The sequence below is a fragment of the Pan troglodytes genome, chromosome 2 (assembly GCF_028858775.2).
Source record: "Pan troglodytes isolate AG18354 chromosome 2, NHGRI_mPanTro3-v2.0_pri, whole genome shotgun sequence".
NCBI lineage: Eukaryota > Metazoa > Chordata > Mammalia > Primates > Hominidae > Pan > Pan troglodytes.
In genome coordinates, this window is record NC_086015.1 from 152,853,536 (window position 1) to 152,869,773 (window position 16,238).

The window sequence follows — 16,238 nt, forward strand, 5'->3', positions numbered from 1 at the left end:
ATAAGATAATCAGTTGAGAGCACACTCCTGCTGATAGATATGTAAATCTTTCCATTTGCAAACACTTTCCAACAAAGTCCATCGCCTGCTTCTAAATCCTCCCCACAACACACTTCCTACTGAAGCTTCTCTTGAGTCATCCCTTTCTCTTCCCTCTGTTCACATCCAATCAGTGGCAAATGCTATTGATTCTTTCTTCTAGTGTCCCCCAAAATCCATACTTCCCTTCCCACTCTCACGACAGGACCTTATCTCAAAATGCTTGAAGCGGTCTCCTAACTGGTTTCTCTGCCTCCAGTCTCTGTTTTCTGGTCTCCTTCTTTTATGTCATTACCTAGCTCAGAAGTTTTTTTAACAACTGTTCACAAGTATATAAGTCAAAGCTATCAATCTGGCACTAGAGGTTTCCCAACACACTGCCATCTTCATAGCTTTCTGACCCTGCTTCTTACACGATCCAGTAATAATGTATCTTTCTCCCACTTCAGCCAGGCTCTGACCCAAGCATATTTGGCCTAATTCTTTAATACACCTACCTGAAATTTGCTATTTGAATTCTGCTCAAAATTGTCCTCCAAACTCCATTGCCAGGCGTTCAGTAATCTCTCCCTTCTTCCTAAATTCTCCCTGTTCTTGTCTTTTTCACTCTTTCCACATGTAATCAAACATAACACTGCCTTATATTGTTTTGTCTTGTTTTTTCAGACGGAGTCTTACTCTGTCACCCAGGCTGGAGTGCAATGGCGCAATCTCAGCTCACTGCAAACTCCGCCTCCCGGGTTCAAGCGATTCTCCTGTCTTAGCCTCTCAAGTAGCTGGGATTACAGGTGCCTGCCATCACGCCAGCTAATTTTTGTATTTTTAGTAGAGATGGGGTTTCACCATGTTGGCCAGGCTAATCTCAGGTGATCCACCCACCTCAGCTTCCCAAAGTGCTGGGATTACAGATGTGAGCCACCAGGCCTGGCATATATTGTATTGTAAAATTCACCTCAGAATCTCTTGCCTCCCCAACTGGACTGTAAATAGCTGCAGGGCTAGAAGCAGCTTAAATTTCTTTATGAGGTCAGGCGCAGTGGCTCACGCCTGTAATCCCAGCACTTTGGGAGGACAAGGCAGGCAGATGACCTGAGGTCAGGAGTTTGAGACAAGCCTGGCCAACATGATGAAACCCCGTTTCTACTAAAAATACAAAAATTAGCCATGCGTGGTGGTGCGTGCCTGTAATCCCAGCTACTCGGGAGGCTGAGGCAGGAGAATTGCTTGAACCCAGGAGGCCGAGGCTGCAGTGAGCCGAGATCATGCCACTGCACTCCAGCCTGGGCAACAGAGCGAGACTTCATCTTAAAAAAAAATTTCCTTATGAAACTGCTCCTAAGAAGGCCACAATTCCTTGTTGAGAGCATAGTGATCTTTAGATGATTTTGCCCATTCCTCTTTCAGCACCCATTAGTGTACTGTGAAGTTTGTTAGATAATTTCTCACCATTCACTACAATTTCAGCTACTTCTGGACTCAACTCTTTAACAAGATTGCAAGCTCTCTGAGAACAAGTCTAAGAGAACTTCACTTTCTTTTTGTTTCTCCCATGCCTAACAAAGTGTTCTCCATGCAGGAGTGTTCTGTACATGCCTAACCCAGTGGATTTTGCCCCTGCTATTCATCTGCCGTTTTTGCCTCAGGAAAGCTTCAACTGCTTTTCTCAGCCCTGCCTCCGGGTTGCTGACTTGGTCTGAATGACTGATTCCAGCAAGGGTGTATGGTTAGAAACTTGGTGGGGTGGCTAAGTTAGAGGACTGTGGTCCCAGAAGCCCTTGGGGCAGAACCTGCCCTGACTTGCTGAACCAGTATGGAGAAAATTCCCAGAGCCAGGGTTGGGTCACCATTAGCAACTGAAGAGGAGCAAAACAGACAAGGACCTTGAATAGATAAAGGTTTGAATAATGAAGAGTCCAGAAAACTATTGAATAAGGTTCAACATGAGGATAAGAGTTGACCAGTTCCTTGACAAATCAAACGTGATACTTGTGTTTTCAGAATTTACCATATCCCAAGTGTTTAGCACAGTGTCCAGCATATAGCAAATATGCAAATACCTAAATAAAAAATAATTGGTGCTGCCACTCATTTTTGCATTTACTCTTTTGTTGCCATGTTTCACTTTGGTGTTCTTAATGAATGCATCACTGGCATGATGATAAGGAAGATAATTTTGATGATAATGATGATGGAAGGCACTATCTTTTTTTTTTTTTTTTTTTTTGAGACAGAGTTTCGCTCCTGTTGCCCAGGCTGTAGTGCAATGGCGCCATCTCGGCTCACCGCAACCTCCACCTCCCGGGTTCAAACGATTCTCCTGCCTCAGCCTCCCGAGTAGCTGGGATTACAGGCATGCGCCATCATGCCTGGCTGATTTTGTATTTTAGTAGAGATGGGGTTTCTCCATGTTGGTCAGGCTGATCTCGAACTCCCGATCACAGGTGTGATCCACCCACCTTGGCTTCTCAAAGTGCTGGGATTACAGGAGTGAACCACCGCGCCCGGCCAGAAGGCACTATCTTTTGTCTGATGTTATCTGTTGCTTTAGTAATGCATTTGGGCTAGAGAAAAAAGGAATTTTTGATATTTAATCTTAACTTCAGTACCTTATGTAAGTTATTTATCCTTTAGTATTTTTGCTATCATTTTGGGGCAAGGGACTGGAGGAAATATTTTTAAATGGGAAATATTAAGTAATAGATATTTTCCTAGAAAATAAAAATACACTTTTGAAAAGGCTCAACAATATACAGTATGGTTTAGAAGTTAATGATCAGGGCATATTGCAGAGTTGCTCATTGCACCATGATCTATAATAACGGGAAATTAGAAATTTCCTTTCTTTCTTTTTTTTTTTTTTTTTTTGAGACAGAGTCTTGCTCTGTCACCAGGCTGGAGTGCAGTGGCGTCATCTTGGCTCACTGCAAACTCCGCCTCCCGGGTTCAAGCCATTCTCCTGCCTCAGCCTCCCAAGTAGCTGGGATTACAGGAGCCCACCATCATGCCCAGTTAATTTTTGTATTTTTGGTAGAGATGTGGGTTTCACCATTTTGGCCAGGATGTTCTCGATCTCCTGACCTCATGATCTGCCCGCCTCAGTCTCCCAAAGTGCTGGGATTACAGGCATGAGTTACTGCGCCCGGCTCAGAAATTTCCTAAATATTTAAGAAGAGAATGGTTAAGTATATCTAACAGCTTAACATATGCAATGAAGTTTCTGATAGTTATTTGAAAGTGTTTATGAAGACAATGTGACAACCTGAAAAATGTTTTTAAGAATTTTTATAATTTTAATGAGAAAAATTAAGAAACAAAGATCTGTGAATACTATCATTATAACTTTGTTCAAAAACATGGAAAAATGAATGAAAAGATGCTAAAATTATATTAAAAACTATGTAGAAATAAAAAGATAAATATTTCTCTTTGTGTGCTTATATCTGTATAGATGTGTAACATGATAACACTGAATCATCACTCTCAGAAGTACAAACCATATTATTAGTATTATTTTGGGTGTGATGAGAGAACTAATTAGCAGTGTTTGGGGTGGGGGGAATTTCAAGGTGCTCAATATTATCCATCCATTCAGCAAATACGGTACATTTTTTTTTAATATCCATTGTGTTCAAGGGCAGAAGTGATCTTTCAAGCTGAGCTTGGAAGAGTTTGCCACCTGATTAGAACATTTATTGTTTGACAATTTCACTCAACTCCTCCCTTTACCCAAATAAGTCACAGATCTGGTTACACTAGCTGTTCAAGCCACTGCTCTTCCTTGTCTTATTTTTCTTGGTGACAAGAGTCAAGTATATATGAGCTCTACCATTATCTCTCTGTCTCAGCATTGTCCAGACACAAGTTAGGACACTTTTCATGCCTGGTCAAAAAAGTTAATTTGTGGTTTGGAGCCAAGGAGAAGAGAGCCCTCCAAACCAAAACAAGGTGGAGAGAGGACCTGAGTATAAGAAAGCCAGTGCCTGTGGGCACCAGTTCAATTCACACATGCTTAAAAATGGCTAAATTTTCTTTAAAAATATATATTTCTAGATAATCTTAGATAAGAGAGTAGATTAATTCTCATACAGCATCTGCCACACAATACATCCTAATTTGACCATATGATTGAAGACATCTCAATCTAGTTATGATCATTAAAAGCTATTAGTATTTCAACTATGGCAATAATAATAAATCATATTTATATAATATTTTACAGACTACAAAACAACTTCACATGTACAGTCACACACGAATCTCATAGTAACCCTGTGAGAATGGGCAGATACACCTTACTAGAACTATTTTACAGATAAGAAAACCAAGGTTTAGAAAAGTTTATGTCTTGCCAAAGGCGATTGACTTATAACAAGAGCACCAGGACTCAACCCCTCCAGTATCTCTCCGGCTTTCAAATTATATTTCTTCTGTAGTTTCCTAACAGAATCAGACTCTTAATTACTTCCTCCTCTGTGAGCATACACTATTTTGTCTTTTCCTTTAAAGAGAGGGAAAGAGAGGCTGTTTTTAAAGGCATTTTTCCTCCACTGACTTACAGTATCATTTCACAAATGTTTTGTCATCTAATGGCCATTCGATGCACAGAGGCTCCTAAAATGTATATCGAAGCTTAGTTGTCTCCTCCCTCTCATTAAATAAATAAAAACTTAAATGTGTTGGAGGTACTGAAAATTCAATCAAACCCTGATTATTGGAGCGCTTGTGTGTATTGAAGAATCCTTCTGTGATGTGAATCATTATTTCTAATTAATATGAAACATTGGGTCTCTACTTTTTAAGAGTTGTATTCCTAAAATTATTTTGTAAATTGTTCAGTTGGAACTTGATGCATTTTGTTATAGGAAAAAAAAAATCTTACTAATGGGGCCGGGCGCAGTGGCTCACGCCTGTAATCCCAGAACTTTGGGAGGCTGAGGGGGGTGGATCATGAGGTCAGGAGATTGAGATCATCCTGGCTAACATGGTGAAATCCCGTCTCTACTAAAAAATACAAAAAATTAGCAGGGCGTGGTGGTGGGCACCTGTAGTCCCAGCTACTTGGGAGGCTGAGGCAGGAGAATGGCATGAACCCAGGAGGTGGAGCTTGCAGCGAGCTCAGATCGTGCCACTGCACTCCAGCCTGGGCGACAGAGCAAGACTCCATCTCAAAAAAAAAAAAAAAAATTATGAAAAAAATCTTACTAATGATGTCTAGGCAACCCAGCATCCCACTATGCTCCAAATTTGTGGAAGCCCCAAGTCTCAGTCTGTCCTGATACTCTGGTTGAGTCCTTCTAGACTTGGAGGTATCACATGAAGCTCTTAACAGCCAAACAATGTTAGGACTACATGGGCACTAACCCAGTGACTGCACGTTGTAGTTCTACTGAGTCATCATCTCCCATTTTTTGTGCATGATTTTAGACAAGAGAAATTTCGCAGTTCATTCTGTATATTTCCTCCTACCTGCCATCTGTTTCACCAGAGGGAAAAGAATCTGAAGATATTTGAAAAGAGAATTAAAACATCTTGATAAGATACCAAAGAAAAAGTGAATGAGAAGACCCTTGAGATCTACCTGTCACCTTCCTAAAAAATTCTGTAACTGCTGTCTGTGAAAGTGTCAGTCAAGGCTTATCCCTCGTATAGATTGTACAGCCTGGAGTTCAACACTAGAGATGATAATAATTCAGAGTCTGGTTAGTTGGCATTAAATCTATAAAAATAATACTGGTTAGTGGCTTTTAGGGAAAGAAGCCTCTAGATTTTTAGTTATCCACTTCTCTCATAAGTGTAAAAGACTGCCTTTTTCCAATTAAATATGACAACTTGTATCTTTCAGCAAGGAAGGATGAAGTTCTTTGTCTAATCCTGATTTAAATACATTATCACGTGAAAAATCTCTCTCTTCTATCCGCCCTAAGGATAGGTTTTTGGGGCTGTCAAGAGCTGACTCTTGGCCAGGCGTGTAATCTGAGCACTTTGGGAGGCTAAGGCGGGCAGATCACCTGAGGTCAGGAGTTTGAGACCAGCCTGGCCAACATGGTGAAACCCCGTCTCTACTAAAAATACAAAAAATTAGCCGGGCATGGTGGCGGGCGCCTGTAATCCCAGCTGCTTAGGAGGTTGAGGCAGGAGAATCACTTGGGCCTGGGAGGCAGTGGTTGCAGTAAGCCGAGATGGCGCCACTGCACTCCAGGCAGGGCAACAGAGCAAGATTGTGTCTCAAAAAAAAAAAAAAAAACAAAAAAAAACTGAGTCTTCATTGCTTCACATCACAACTCAAGGTCTAAAATTTGAAGTGTTGGATCCCATTCTTAGAAAAAAATAAGTAGTTACCAATGGGGAATGGGGGATCCCTTTTAATAAATTCTCTGACAACACTGAGGCAATAGTTACATTGATTTCTCCACATAAGCTCCCTCAGACACTCCACTCACCAAAAAGTCACCTTGGTTTCAAAATTTTTTTCATTAGTGTTTGAACACCCCACAAAAAGACTGCCATGAAGTCTCATTCTGTTTGGCTGGAAAGACAAGCATAATCTAGTGGTAAATTTCAACCTTGCTAATGAGTCCTCCCTTTGACTTTCTGGTCAGCTTTGCTAAATGAGTAACTTTACAGCCTCCAACACAAGCCATTGGCGTGGGAGAGACTTGGCCTTTTTTATCCAAAATCACCAAAGGCCTTTGTACAGAGTCCAAGTTTTTACCTTTAGTCAGTCTTTTCTATTTCACCACTGCCAGGGGTTTTGTTTTTGTGGAACAAGAAATAAGAACCCCACATATACAAGGTTATACACATATACAAGAACCCCCACATATACAAGAACAATACACATATACAATATACCCCCACATATACAAGAACCCCACATCTTACAAGGGAACCTCCTTTGTGACCACATAATCTTACCAAGGAAAATCCCAAATGAGTTCCTGCACCAGTCCCATTACTCTGCAGCCTGGGAAGCAGTGGGTAGCTAGTCTGGGAACAAGAGTGCTCTTCTCTTTCTGTTATCACATACCCATCTGAACTCAAAAGGGCTTCACTTAAATAAGGAATTTCCATTCTTCTAGAAATGTCATTTCACTTGAACTTGCACTTCTATCGTTTAAAGAAGACAAACAAGGTCCCCAGTACTAGAGTCCAGTGGGAGGGAAAAGGAAAGGAAACATTAAAAGTAATCCAGGGAAACTCTGAAGGTAAACTTGCCCTTCTGAAAACAGACAAAGGTAGACCTCTGCTTCCCTGCTACAATTTCTAGAAAAAGCAAAACCATCCTGAAACCCCTCTGGAGAGTTCAATTACAGTAAATTGGCCAACAATGATATCTATATTTATACAGTAAATGTGTTTAATATCATGTTCAAACTACCAATCAAGAAAAAAATGAATAAAAATAGATGATTACCTGGAAAATCACTAGTAAGCGTGGCTTGTGGGTCAGTTCAGATCCACCAGGAAGCAGATGCCAAGATAAGAGTTAGATGAGCAGAGATGTATTGGGGAAAATGCCTACAAAAGTTAAAGAGGAGAAAGAAGGTGAGTAAGCTAGGAGAGTATTCAGATTGCAATGCACGTCTGTCAATAGTGAAGGAGGAGGGTAGGAAGGAGGGCTGGCCAGGAAAAGTCTCAGCCCCGACCAGGCCAGTGCTTCCAAGGCAACAGCTGACCCTTAGGGGCGTCCCGCGATGGGCAGCAATGGCTCAGCTCTAGCACCCAGCTGGGCTCAACCCTTGGTAGACAAGAAACCACGGCCTTCAGTGTGAACAGTGCAAGCAATTTTACAGGTGTGGCTGGTGAAGATGTCAGCTCCCTGCTGTCCTCACGGTGACTCTATTGAAGAAAGTCCTAAGCATTTACCCACATGGTTTTTATCACAGTCCGTACAGACTGCATCACACAAGCGGACTTCTCCGTTTTTCAGGGCACAGTTCATCCAAGGTTGCTGTGGGCCTTTCCTCCTCAGGGGAATCTTAGAAGAGGGCGATTAATGACACAAACCACAGCCCCTACCGCTGTAGTTGGTCTTGAGGCCATACCTGCTATTTATCCTCTTCCTCCTTCACTATCTACTCTAAGTTTTCCATATCCAATGCTATCCCCTCTACAGGTGCTGATGTTCAACCTGGTGGCGGACCCCTGTAGTCCCAGCTACTGGGGAGGATGAGGCAGGAGAATGGCGTGAACCCGGGAGGCGGAGCTTGCAGTGAGCCGAGATCATGCCACCGCACTCCAGCCTGGGCGACAGAGCGAGACTCCGTCTCAAAAAAAAAAAAAAAAGAAAAAAAGAAAAGAAAAGAAAATGAGGCAAGAGGTGAAGTGACTTGTCCAGGGCCTGATGAGTAGACAGAAACAGATAAAAAAAAGAAGTCAATTCTCTTTTTTTACTCACTGCCCAAGAGCTTCCTCTCTCCAGTCACCGGACTCCTGCTGCAGCAGGACCAGCTAAGGAATATCGATCCAGTCTGGGAAAAAAGTTATCACACTGCTTAGGCAGATACGCATTCTGAAGAAAAGGAGAAAGTGCAAATCCTCTTGCAGGAGTCCTTTCAACTCAGTTTGTGGCTGGTTATGTAAATGAGGAGGCCGTGCAAGAGAATGGGGTCATGAGCTGCCTGGGGATTAAGCATGACAACGCCGTCTGTCCTGGGAAGAAATGATACTTTGCACTTGTATAATACCTTTCATCCATCCAGCAATAATAAATAACACTTCGTACTTTCAGCCAAATATTGCAAAAACTTAACAAATATTTAACTCATGAATCCTCAGAACCACCAAGAAGGGAACACTTTTGAAAGGAAGAAAGAAAACAGCTTCATCCTCATGATCCACTGGGGAATCTAAGGTCAGAAGAAATGGGTCTACACCTGGCCTCTCAACACCGCTGGCAGGACTCCTGACAAGCAAGGACATTCCTGTGTATGAACACTGTCTAAGGTGACCTAGACACAGGATTTCGAAAAGAGCAGAGGCAAACCAGAAAAACCCCTGCTTGTACATTCAGTCCAGGGAATCTATGAAGCTTTCAAAAGAGGTTTGGTTCTGAGTCTATAAGGGTTCTTTGAAGCCTCTTCAAAAGTTTCTGCTGGCATATCCCCTAACAGAATGTTTTAAAACCATGTACTCCTTCACAAAATTTTCAGTTGACATCTAAAATATTACATCGTATGTTTAAATAATTGCAAAGGTTGTAATTTTCATGATGTTATTAATATAGATATTTTAAAATAAACTATTGCAATTTGCTTTGAAATATCCAATTGAATCTAAATCCAAGCGATTTGATGCCCACCACATCCATTTTAAAAGTCTACAAATGAGCTCTTTTTTAACAGTCAGATGTTTTTTCCCTAAGCTCCTATTTTTATTCTACTTCTACATATTTATCTTAATGTACTGTATTATTATGCTTAAAGGTCTTATTATTCATTTTTTATATTATACTTCTCTGCATTAAAAATGTTTGTAATTTTTTTATTTCCTGTGTTATTATGAAGCTGATTTGTAATAACAAATAGGTCCAGCATGTAACTGCTCAACACAATCAAAGCCTATTTCTTTCTCACAGAATAGTCCTGGGTGAGGTCCCCAGGTAAGCAAAGTGCTCCCCACCACATAGTGATGAGGGGAACCTAATTCCTTTCATCTTATGGCTTCCCTGTCTCCTAGAAAAAGGGTTTAGCTTGTGGGCCTATTTTTGTGTGCTCTGGGAGCTAAGAATAGATTTACATCTTTAAAAGGCTACAAAAAAACAAAAAACAAAAAACAAACAAAAAAACAACCAGTAGAATGTGCATCAGAGGCTTTATGTGGCCGCAAAGCCCAAAATAGTTACTGTCTGGCTTTTTACCAAAGTTTGCCAACAGCTTTCCTAGAGCCTCATTCTCAATTCGTGTAGCTGGTAGAAAGAGAAAAAGCAAAGAAAAGCACAGAAGATATTTCATGGGACCAGGCCTGGAAGTGACATACATCATTTCCACTCACATGTTGTTGCCAGAACAATTACATGACTACATGTTACAGCAAGGATGATGGGGAAAAGTAGGCTACCTACGTACCCGAAGGAGGGTGGAACAAATTGTGGGAGCCAGGTAATAGTTTCTACCATGGCCAAGCCTCTAAAGAGTCAAAAACTTATTATTATTACAATTATTATTGGTGTAAAAATATCAAAGTGACCCACATACATGTTAAATTAATATAAATAACTTAAAAAGAAACATTTTATTAGAGATATAGTTCTTAATAAGATGAATGGGATTATTTTCAATTAGTTCATGTATCTCAACTTAGAGTACTAATTTTATTCCTACTTTTTATTTTTATAAATGTTTATATAAAAAATCTTTATATAAAAAGATATATAAGAGGATGGATGGTAATGGAAGAAGTTTTTTCCTTTTTTTTTTTTTTTTTTTAAGAAATAGGGTCTCACTTGGTCACCCAAACTGGAGTACAGTGGTACCATCACAGCTCATTCCAGCCTTGGACTCCTGGGCTCAAGCGATCCTCCCGCCTCAGCCTCTGAGGAGCTGGGACTACAGGCACATGCTACCACATCCAGCTGTTTTTAGAACTTTTATTGTTAACTTTTCCTATCTACTTAATGAAAAAGAAAAAGTATGAATTGCTAAAAATGAAGTCTGGCAGCTGGCATATAATGTTACTTTGTATTAATAGGAGTAAAAATAAATGTTTTAAAAGAAGAAATAGACCAGGTACAGTGGCTCACGCCTGTAATCCCAGCACTTTGGGAGGCTGAGGTAGGATGATTACTTGAGCCCAGGAGTTTGAGGCTAGTCTGGGCAATATAGTGAGATCCTGTCTCTGTTTTTTAAAAAAAATAAAAATTAAAAATCAGTTAAAAGAAGAAATAAGTTGAGAATTGACTACCACTGGAAAAATATTCAATGACGTAATTTCATAGAAGTAGGTTTTAATTACTTTATTCATTGATGTGTACATTATGTAAAAAAATCAGGTGAATTTTTAATCCATGAATTCTATCTTGTGTAGTAGAGAATGTAGTAACCTCAGAAAACATTCCATTTAAATTTAAAACTATTTTTATGTTACCCCCAATTTTAGAGGGATCATTCACACTGCATTCTACAAAAGGTGAATGACACTCGGAAAGGCATGTGAAAATTTGGTATGTGCTTGGTATGGATGCATCACTCAGCCCTGAATCAGCATCAGTATCTGGCACTGCATCTGCTGCTCAGAGACATTTTTTCCAGCTAATGGCCCCTCCTAGGTTTTGAGAATTTTGTTTTGAAAATAAGTGAAAACAAAAAGCAGACTCCATTTTTAGCATTTGAAGTGTTCTTTACTTTGCTGTCATGGGTCTCTCTCTCCAGAATTATGCATTCTTTGACAATAACCAGAGAGGCCAGGGATGGGAGGAGCCAATATTTCAAATGGTCCCTTTGTTTCCCCCTCCCCTATTCCCCAGAGGTCTCAAGATTTTGGAGGTACCAAGATAAGATTCAAGACAGGTAAGGAGAAGATAGGCTGTTTTGAAATGGAAGGTGAAAATAAAGAATTTGGCTGGATATGATGGCTCATGTTTATAATCCCAGCGCACTTTGGGAGGCTGAGGTGAGAATATTGCTTAAGCCTAGGCAACATAGTAGAAGACCGGCCTAGGCAACATAGTAAGACTTCGTCTCTACAAAAAAAAAAAAAAAAATTAGCTGGGCATGGTAGGCGCAGGCCTGTAGTCCCAGCTACTGGGGAGGCTGAGGTGGAAGGATTGCTTGAGCTGAGGAAGCCAAGGCAGCAGTGAGCCATGATCATGCCACTGCACTTGAGCCTGGGTGACAGAGCAAGACACTGTCTCTCTCTCTCTGTCTCTGTCTCTCTCTCTCTCTCTGTCTGTCTTTCTCTTTTTCTCTCTCACACACACACACATAAAAATTGTAGGCCCGGGCATGGTGGCTCATGCCTGTAATCTCAGAACTTTGGGAGGCCGAGGCAGGTGGATCACGAGGTCCGGAGTTCGAGACCAGCCTGGCCAATATGGTGAAACCCCATCTCTACTAAACATACAAAAATTAGCCAGGCATGGTGGTGCGTGCCTGTAGTCCCAGCTACTTGGGAAGCTGGGGAAGAAGAATCACTTGAACCTGGGAGGTGGAGGTTGCAGTGAGCCGTGATCATACCACTGCACTCCATCTTGGGTGACAGAGAGAGATTCCATCTAAAAAAAAAAAAAGAATTTGTATGAAACTTAAGGCTAGCCTTCAGAGAGAACAAGCCAAAATTGATTCTCTTAAAAATCTGTACTGATACACCTCCTTAGAAAGTTACTTAACTTAGCTTGAAGATTGTTCTTTTAGGGAGATTTCTGTATACTGTTCCTTTGGTTAAGCAAAAGAGGTGTTTAGCTAAGACCACACGTCCATGTTTTCTAGTCTAGCTCACAGCTAATACTCTTGGTGCTAGCTTTTGACATTCAAAGCTCGCTGGGCCTTCTAACTCTTATATTCTATGGTTTAAACATTCTATGGTATGTTTGAATGTTTTTCTGAAGGTTAGAGAGAACCAATGGCATTTTTAAACAAAAGGGCTAAGTGGAAAAGCAGTGTTTCTGGAAGATAAATCCAACAAAATTGTGATGGAAAAAATGTGGGGAGACCAGTTGGGAAACTATCACAGCTGTCCTTGAGACGCTAGTCCAGGGTTTGGACTAAGACGGTAGAAGGAAACCAGAATCATATATCTTACTTCTTTTGATTTTCCCCTTTTTTCTTGTTAGAAGAACTCCAGTTTTATTTGGGTATCTACACATCAGGGAAGATGACACTATCCCTGGCTCAGAGCCATATCTTGATTAATCTAAGCCAATCATGACAACCCTATACTCCTTACCAGTGACTGATTGTTTTTAAAATGAGCAGGTTTTGGCCAATGAGATGTGAGACGTCTGCTGAAGGACTTTAGGGAAATATTTCTTTATTCATATTACACATACAAGAGAAACTACAGTCTGCTTCATCTGAACATTGGAGTATCTAGGGTGATGCCTAGATCTCTGGCAGCCATTTTGTAACCAAGAGGGCAGCTGGCCTGAAGATGAAGATGAGTGAACAGAGAGACAGGAATGATCAGGGTCTTTGATCATGTTTTTCAGCCACCCAGCCTCCTGATTTTTGAACTTGTATCACCAGGAGAATAATGGCACCGAAGAAATTTGGACAGCCAGAAGAAAGAGCTTAGAGGAAGACAATGAAACTACCAGTGTTAAAAGTGTCTAGTGTGAGGAGCAGTGGTGTTTCTAGGTAAAATGGCCAGAACCTAATTAAAAACACGGAAGTGGAGTGAAGGAGTAATATTAGAACTCAAAATTTCTTTCTTTTTTTTTTTTGAGATGGAGTCTTGCTCTGTTGCCCAGGCTGGAGTGCAGTGGCACGATCTCGGCTCACTGCAAGCTCTGCCTCCCAGGGTTCACGCCATTCTCCTGCCTCAGCCTCCCGAGTAGCTGAGACTACAGGCGTCCACCACCATGCCCAGCTAATTTTTTGTGTTTTTAGTAGAGATGAGGTTTCACCATGGTCTCGATCTCCTGACCTCGTGATCGGCCCGTCTCACCTTCCCAAAGTGCTGGGATTACAGGCGTGAGCCACCGTGCCCAGCCTAGAACTCAAAATTTCAATGCAGAAGTTATTTGCAGAAACTGGTATCTACTGGTAAGGAATTATGGTGGAACATTGACCATGTCCTAATGTCCACACCTAACACCTCCAGGCGGAATCCAACACCAGGGGGAAAAAAATCACAAATTACCATCTGCTTAAAGAAAAAGGAGAGAGATGTCCTTGTCAACCTATTTTTAAGATAAAGATCTACTTACATTTCAGAACAGGAATTCTGATTTCCCCAAAAAGAGAAGGGAAAGAGACAAAAAAAAATCTTCAGCATTGATTCTTTATCAGCAAAATTTAGTAAGAATGTTTCCAGATAATTTAAGGATTTTAGCATCTTTGGTTTTAAAGGGGAGTCCTAATCATCTCTTCAACAATATGAAAATCCAGTCTCATTTTTATTGAATCAGGGCAAAATCCTTGTCAGACTAGATTCTTTGTGTTTTTTTGCGGAAAGAAGGAACAAGAAAAAAAATCCTTTAGGGTCGATGACCTGTCTGATGATGGTAAGCACAGCTTCAGTACATCAGGTTTTTTGCAGGGTGCTTTTACATACTGTTTCCAGTCCTTACAGCAACCCTGCCTGGCAGATATTGTTAGTTCAGATTTATGATGAGAAAAACAGAGGATTGGAGAGACTAAGTAATTTGCCCACGGCCACAGTTAGCTGGGATTCTAAACCGGGTCTGCCTATTTTCAAGGTACATGCCCTGCTTGCCACACACCACTGACTTTTTAAGGGAGACAATAAAGGGAGAGCAGGGAAAGCAATGGGATTGGCAGTGTGCATGCTTTTCAATAGTGAAAGTCAGCCAAAGAGTCAGAGAAGGAGCAACCAGAAAGATTATGTTAAATCCTGAAGTCTGTCACCACCATCCACCCTCCTCAGTCAACTAGATAACCTTGAGACTCTTTTTTTTTTTTTTTAGACGGAGTTTCCCTCTTGTTACTCAGGCTGGAGCAATGGGGCGATCTTGGCTCACTGCAACCTCTGCCTCCCAGGTTCAAGCAATTCTCCTGCCTCAGCCTCTGGAGTAGCTGGGATTACAGGCATGCGCCACCACGCCCAGCTAATTTTGTATTTTTAGGAGAAACGGGGTGTCACCATGTTGGTCAGGCTGATCTTGAACTCCTTACCTCAGGTCATCCGCCCATCTCAGCCTCCCAAAGTGCTGGGATTACAGGAGTGAGCCACCGCACCCGGCTGAGACTCTTAAATGGAGAGGGCACAGTCCCTAGGCAACTTGATACTCCCCTACAGGAGCAATTTCATATTTGCTAAAAATGCTTTCCTCCCAAATACATTTAAGAAAGAAACCACTGTATATACAAATAGCTCTGGCACGTAATATTAAAGTAGTGATCCCAAAATTCTGTTGTTGGCTCTATTGTCTTCCCATTATCCAGTGTCTTGGTCAAACTCATCCATTCCCATGACTTTGACTACCTTTCATACACTGACAAGCTCCAAATGTATATCTACAGAGCACTTTCCAGTATTAGACACCACTTAATGTCTCCTATGGTGTTCCCACAGGAACCTAAAACTCAATCTATCTAATGTATCACGCCTGTAATCCCAGCACTTTGGGAGGCCGAGACGGGTGGATCAACTGAGGTCAGCAGTTTGAGACCAGCCAGGCCAACATGGTGAAACCCCATCTCTACTAAAAATACAAAATCAACGCGGTGTCGTGACGCGTGCCTATAATCCCAGTTACTCGGGAGGCTGAGGCAGGAGAATCGCTTGAATCTGGGAAGCGGAGGTTGCAGTGAGACAAGATTGCACCACTGCTCTCCAGCCTGGGTGACAGAGCGATCTCAGCTCACTGCTACCTCTGCCTCCCAAGTTGAAGCAATTCTCCTGCCTCAGCCTCCAAGTAGTTGGTACTACAGGTGCCTGCCACCACACCCAGCTAATTTTTGTATTTTTTTTTTTTAGTGGAGACGGGGTTTCACCATGTTGGCCAGGCTGATCTCGAACTCCTGATCTCAGCTGATCCACCTGTTTTGGCCTCTCAAAGTGCGGGGATTACAGGCGGGGGCCACCACACCCAGCCAGTTGATGTTATATTCACAGTTGATGTTATATTCAACCTAACATCATTGGCAAATGTAATGGTGCATTTCTTGAGATAATGAGATGGATTTCTAATCTAGCCTAACTTTTCATCTCAACTATTTCAAAATTATGTTGAAGCTCTAATTCACAGAACACTTATACACAGTGATTATAATTACTGTGCAGCTAGAGTGGATGCTAATAGGAGGGTACCTAAGCAACAAATAGACAGAAGTGGCCAACTTATGTAAAGACAGGTTTGAGGCCATCCCTTAGAACTATGGAGTCCCAAGTCAGCCTCCCTTCATCTGGAACACAAACTCCCCTGGCAGTTCTGCAGGCCCTTTTTCCATAACGGCCAGTAGTACATTCTGCTTAATTGTCATGTTCTGTTAATCACAGGAAGCAGTGAGTGGCAGACATTACTCACCATGCTCACTACCTACTCTGCAGGGACCACAGTCTATGCCATTAGATCCCAC

General features: G+C 41.6%; 1 protein-coding gene across 1 annotated transcript in view; it reads right to left on the reverse strand.

Moving 5' to 3' along the window:
- WWTR1 (WW domain containing transcription regulator 1) overlaps positions 1–8,470 on the reverse strand; it is a 153,488-nt gene extending 145,018 nt beyond the window's left edge. The window contains exons 1-2 of the mRNA XM_016942148.3: positions 8,438–8,470; positions 7,454–7,557 (exon numbers count right to left, since the gene is read on the reverse strand). The gene's annotated coding sequence lies outside the window, so the exon portion shown is untranslated. The remainder of the gene's footprint in view (positions 1–7,453; positions 7,558–8,437) is intronic.
- Positions 8,471–16,238: the final 7,768 nt, after the last annotated feature.